We start from the raw sequence: 6316 nt of genomic DNA, 5'->3' as shown, positions 1-6316 counted from the left end.
TCTGAGGTGGTTGATGGTTCTGTGAACGCTTGTCCTTTATAATTGCCCGCAATGCCTTGATGGGTTTTATTCCAGTGGCTTTGTCTTTGCTGTCCTTAGGCTTAGGGAAAAAAAACTGGTTTCATTTGCAGTCTTTTGGGGGGGGGATTCTTATTTTTGGGTGTTTTCCATCATAGTTTGTGTGTGTGTGTGTGTGTAATGTCCCGCAGTTATCTACACATTAATAATTATATAGTAATATTTCCTTATACATTTTAGGGACCTTTCCTTACATAATTGGTGTTTTCTTTCATACTTTTGGCTTTCTAATTCCTGTTTCTGTTAGTTGGCAATAACTAAAACCAATCCCACGTGAAAAAGTATTCAAAGCCTTCTTGATTTTAATTGTCAATTTATTTATTCCTGCACATTGTAATATTTATTCATTTACATATCTCTGTTTTTCCACTGTTGTGCAAACACATCCCACGTAATCTTCCTTTATGATTGCTTCTAACCACTAACTTCTGAATAGCTTCTTGGACCGACCTAAGTACTAATTCATAATTTCATATGCATTCATATATTCCTGTCTTTTGGAACTGAAAACTAAATTTCAGAAAAAGGAAATCTGTATTGCTCTGGGAATATGACATTCATTCTTGAACTATCTTCTTGGATGAAAGACTATATCTTTCCTGTTTGTTTATATCTTTCCTGTTTCTCATCCTTCCTGAAAAGACTGTACATTGTTGGTTGAAAGCAGAGGTCCCTTCTTGTTACCTACAGAGTCCTCAACTTACAACCACAATTGAATCCAATATTGTTTTATTTCTTTGGCAGCAGTTAGATCTACTTAGCACAATGAAGAAGAGGCAACAGAGTATGACCGCTTTCTTCTCCAAAAAAGCCTAGAGTTGAGGAATCAGCTGATCCAAAGAAGTCACCAGCACCACCAGCCGCACCAGCACCGCCAGCCGCACCAGCACCGCCAGCCGCACCAGCACCGCCAGCCGCACCAGCACCACCAGCCGCACCAGCACCGCCAGCCGCACCAGCACCACCAGCACCTCCAGCACAACCACTACCACCAGTTGAGGTCGGAGAAAGCAGCCAGTCCATCGACTCCACTGCAGTTTCACAGCTTCCTGACTGCTGGAATTTGCAGCAATACAAACACTTCAAGGACAGGTTTGATGGACTGGAAGTATCCAACAAGAAGGTGGGTTGTGCATACTGTGCAAAACCCATGTTCACGTTGGAGAAAGGTATTCATGTTTCCAAAGAGTGGAAACATTTCCAGGTGTCACCAGCAGGGGAAAGCAAGGATGTACAACAAGCATCGCTGAGAAAAAAATTAAGGGAACATTTTCAGTCAAAGGCACACCTTATTTGTGTGGAGACCAGTAAGCAACAGGAGCAGGAAGCTTTCACCAAATGCCTGGATAAGTCAACTGAGAAACATTTATCCAGTACTTGCACAATATTTTCCACCGTTTACGATCTGGCGCAGAGATGTAATCCATTCTCAGACATCGAAGCGCAAGTAAATTTGCTGAATACGCTTGGAGTGGATGTTGGGGTTGGCTTGCATTCATGAAGATCTGCAGTAAAAATTGTTGACTTCATTGCGAAACATATCAAGAGCACGGTGTTTTCAACGATTATTGCAAATAATCGAAAGGTGTGCCTAATAATTGATGAAGCCTCAACACTTTCTTTTTTTTAATTATTATTAAATTTTTATTTTGTTACATAAACAACACATGCCCACACCAGTGGGGGGGAAAAATCAAAACACAAAAAAGACAAAAAACAAAAGACAAGGCAGGGGAAAAAAAAAAAGAAAAAAGAAAAAAAACAAACAAAAAAACCACAGGTATATATTATAAAAAAGTATATCAGCTGGTTACAACATGTTTTTGTGCATCTCTTCCATTAATTCATATTAATTCAAATATCTTAACTCAAATGTTTACCATATTGACATCATCATATCTCCACTTTTAGTTGACTACAGTTGTTTAAACATCTTTCATCCTTAACTATGCCAAAGATTTAATCCATAACCACATGCTAGGATTTCATTTACTTGTTTATAAAATCCTCCATTAACATCAAATCCTCATATCCTGTTTTAGCTAAACATCCATAATATTTAATATCAAAAATTCCATCCTCCATGTATATAGTTTATTATCATTCTCCTTTCTTTATGTAATTATATCGTATATCATAACATTTTCCCCATATTAGTTAACATTTAACTGTATATAGTTTTATTTTATTTTTTAATAGTGATAATTATTGTGATTAATAACCTTTATATATGGTCCAAAAATATTTCTAACCTTCCCTTCTCATATCCAATTATTATTTATCATATCAACTCCACATTATATACATTACTATCATTATCAATTATTATTCAACTATGTCTATTACAAATAAAATTAATTAGGTTTAGTTAATTTTGAATTGTATTCTTCCATCTATCAGCCTATGTCTCTCCAATAACAAAACCTCCTTAATCCTATTGCCATTCGTGGATCAAGTTCTACAAACGTCTTTATGAGCAAGTGCAAACAAAAAGATCCCTGCACCTTTTTGCTTAAGGTGCCTCTCATATAATGTCGTTGTCCTACGCTTATTCCACTTTTCAGCTTGTCTTTAATTCTCAGTGGTGGTATCAAAAGTTTTGGAAATGATATTTCATAAATTATAAATTCTTTAATGCTTCTCATTCCTCCTGCGCTCTGTCTTTCGAAGTAAATCTTCTGCGTAGCTGCCCCCCTTCAAACGTTCCATCTTTTTCTCCCTCAGAGGTAAACCAGATGCCCGGAATGTCAGCAAATTGAGAATGATCATCTCTGACATCCTTCGTTTGTATTTCAGGAACATTCAAACATTCAACAGTCTCACTTTTTTCTTCATATTTTGATGTTAAAAACAGTAAATAATCCAGCTTTTTTTCAAATCTATCGTACGTGTCAGATAGCTTTTGTAGAGCAGAAAAAATCATTTGAAATGAATCATTTGAAATTTGAACAGACGCCATCTTTATACGCAGTTAGTATTTCCCCTTTAGAGGCTTTAAGGTATTTGCAAGTAAAAACAAGCTGGGAGCTGTACAATCTTATCTGACCTTAGACCAACCCAGCCAAGCAATAAAAGTGTCAAGTTGTAAGGAGCCAAATTATAGTAAATTGGTTTACAGCCCACTTGCAGAGGGTCAGAGGAGATGTTGAAGTAATCTTTCCTTTGTCCATGTAAGTAGCATTTAAAACATTTAAAAAATAGAGTAACCACCGTCCATAAACCCATAAAAAGATCCAATTCGCTGCTAGATTCTTCTGTTCTTTGGTTTCAATTAGCTTAAATTTTTATGCGGACCGTGTCTCTCTGAGTAATAAAATCACCTTACCAGCTGGAAACACGCCATTCTTAGGGGCAACCTGCAGTTTCAGTTAGCTTATAGCTAATCCAGAAGTCACTGGCAAAGGAGGTTAAATTCCAACCCCCCAGGGACTTTGCGAACATCTCTGGGGTCACTGGATCTCCTCCAACCTTTCACTGTCTCTCCGGGACAGCTTGGGTTCAAAGATGAACCGTCCAATTCCTTCAGAATAGAGGAATTTCAGGAATAGCCTGAAAATCCATCTTCTCACTGCTAAGCCCCGCCTTCTTCCCTGCCTCAACACTTTCAATGGGATCAGTGCTGATAGTTTTTGTTAGAGTTGAGGATCCAGAATGCCCAGCAACCATCTTCGTTGAGCTTCTGGAATTACAGAGACAAGATGCAGAGACCATATATTCCGCAGCAATGGAAAGCTTGCACAAAGTTGGATTCACCACCGAATATCTACGGAAGAACTTAATCGCTTTCTGCTCCGATGGCGCCAACGTTATGCTTGGAAGAAAATCTGGAGTCAGCGCCAGAATAACTCAAGAATTCCCAAACATCATCATCTGGCACTGCTTGAACCACCGCCTGCAACTTGTGCTGGATGATGCAATAAGAGAAGTGAAGCAGGTCAACCACTTCAAGATCTTCCTGGATAAAGTGCACACCATCTTCCACAAATCCTGCAAGAGCCAGAATGACCTCTTCCAAATTTCTGAGCAATTGGGCATCGAAATAGTGAAGATTGGCAGAGTTTTGGGACCAAGATGGGCTGCCTGTAGTTTAAGGGCAACCATGGCTGTGTGGCGTGCTTATCCAGCGCTATATCAGTTTTTTCAAGGCAACGAAAGGTTCCCAGGCATGGCTTCCCGCTTTCAAAATTTAATTTTTTTGCAGGATTTGGCCCTGATGATTGACATCCTACGTCAGATTGCTGCCCTGTCAGATGCCCTACAGGGGAGAGCGACAAATATCATCGTGGCCGAAAAGCTAGTGTTGCGAACAATCGGTGGTGTTGAAGTGCTACTACAGAGAAAGGGCACATAAGAGAAAGAACTTGCGGAATTGCTAAAAACACAAGCCTTCCAAAACATGAATTTAGCTCCAAATCAATGGTTTGTTGCCCTTCCCCGTGAAAAACTTTTGGAAAGCATCATCACCAATTTAAAGAAAAGGCTGATGGATTGCGACCATCTAAGAACAGGTAGCCTATTGCCAGCAGCACAAAAGTTACACTTTATCACCTATTTGGAGCCAGATTGCTGGGACATGAAAGACGTAGTCGTTCCATGGGCTGATGGAGAGGAAGCATTGGTTGAATTTGGCCCTATTTTTAATTATGAAATTGATTTGAACGACTACAGGGATTTTTTGGGAAATGTGCTGAAAAATCCAAAGAACTACAAAATTCCTGACACTGTCAGAAAAGCTAGAGACATTGTCAGGACAATTGCTGTGAGTTCAGCAGAGGCGGAAAGGGGGTTCTCAAAAATGAACCTCATATGTTCAGAGCAAAGAACAAGCCTAATCATTCCAAACATCAGTAACCTGATGGCGATAAGTGTTGTTGGCATACCTGTTGAGAGATGGGACCCAATTCCTACAGTGAAAGTTTGGCTCAGAGCGCACCACCACACGGCTGATGATCCACGCATAAAGACGAAGAAAGCTGCAACAGAGGAATCGGGAAGCCTAAGAACAGTATGGAGATATCAACAACCAGAAAAGCAATAAGACAAGTAAGTGCTTGAGTGTATCTCTTTCATTGTGTTATTCTTATGTAAGGTGTAAGTGCCAGCAATTAAGGCGTTTGTTTCTGTGTCTCTCCTTTGTGCAGGTTTTCTGAGCCAAGCAAAGCCAATCGACCTCAACCTAAATGTAATACGGTGGTGTGCAGAAGACCGGCAAGCCAGTGATGCTTCTCCTGTAAGTACCTGTCTTTATTGCTGGGTGTGGTGTGCTCTGTGTTGTGTTCCTCCTTGAGATAGTGAAGTGCCAGCAATTAAGGCATTTCTTTCTGTGTCTCTCCTTTGTGCAGGTTTTCTGAGCCAAGTAAAGCCAATCAACCTCAACCTAAATGTAATACAGTGGTGTGCAGAAGACCGGCAAGCCAGCGATGCTTCTCCTGTAAGTACCTGTCTTTATTGCTGGGTGTGGTGTGCTCTGGGTTGTGTTCCTCCTTGAGATAGTGAAGTGCCAGCAATTAAGGCGTTTGTTTCTGTGTCTCTCCTTTGTGCAGGTTTTCTGAGCCAAGCAAAGCCAATCGACCTCAACCTAAATGTAATACGGTGGTGTGCAGAAGACCGGCAAGCCAGTGATGCTTCTCCTGTAAGTACCTGTCTTTATTGCTGGGTGTGGTGTGTTGTGTGTTGTGTTCCTCCTTGAGATAGTGAAGTGGCAGCAATTAAGGCATTTCTTTCTGTGTCTCTCCTTTGTGCAGGTTTTTGGAGCAAGATGGTGAGTCGGTGGTGCAGAAGACACAAAAAAGGAGAGTAATTTTCCTTTTCTATTATTTTGTGTGCTGGTTTCATCCCAATGCAGTGCATGCAATTAAAGTCTTGCTCTCTGTGTCTCTTCTTTGTGCAGCCCATTCATTGGAGTCCGTGATACTGAAGACTGGCAAGAACAGGCATCTTCCATCTGTAAGTAGCTCTTTTATTGTTTTTGTACTTATTTTAATCATATTGTAGTTCATCCATTGGGGGAAAGAATTCAGTGACATCGTCTTGGACACTCCCATCCAGTCACATGGGCAGCAAGCCACTCCCATCTGGTCACATGGGTGACAAGCCACTCCCATCCGGTCACATGGGCGGCAAGCCACTCCCATCCGGTCACATGGGTGGCAAGCCACTCCCATCCGGTCACATGGGTGGCAAGCCACTCCCATCCGGTCACATGGGTAGCAAGCCACTCCCACAAAGAGGCCACGCC

The 6316-nt window shown here is 40.9% G+C and overlaps 1 pseudogene; it reads left to right on the top strand.

Moving 5' to 3' along the window:
* Positions 1-1228: 1228 nt before the first annotated feature.
* On the top strand, positions 1229-5117 carry LOC148043343 (E3 SUMO-protein ligase KIAA1586 pseudogene; annotated as a pseudogene).
* Positions 5118-6316: the final 1199 nt, after the last annotated feature.

This window comes from Thamnophis sirtalis, unplaced genomic scaffold (assembly GCF_051295495.1).
Source record: "Thamnophis sirtalis isolate CommonGarterSnake01/CBP01778 unplaced genomic scaffold, rThaSir2_p1.2 scaffold_12, whole genome shotgun sequence".
Taxonomy (NCBI): domain Eukaryota; kingdom Metazoa; phylum Chordata; class Lepidosauria; order Squamata; family Natricidae; genus Thamnophis; species Thamnophis sirtalis.
Note: the sequence above shows the minus strand (reverse complement) of the source record. Positions and strands in the feature narration are given on the sequence as shown.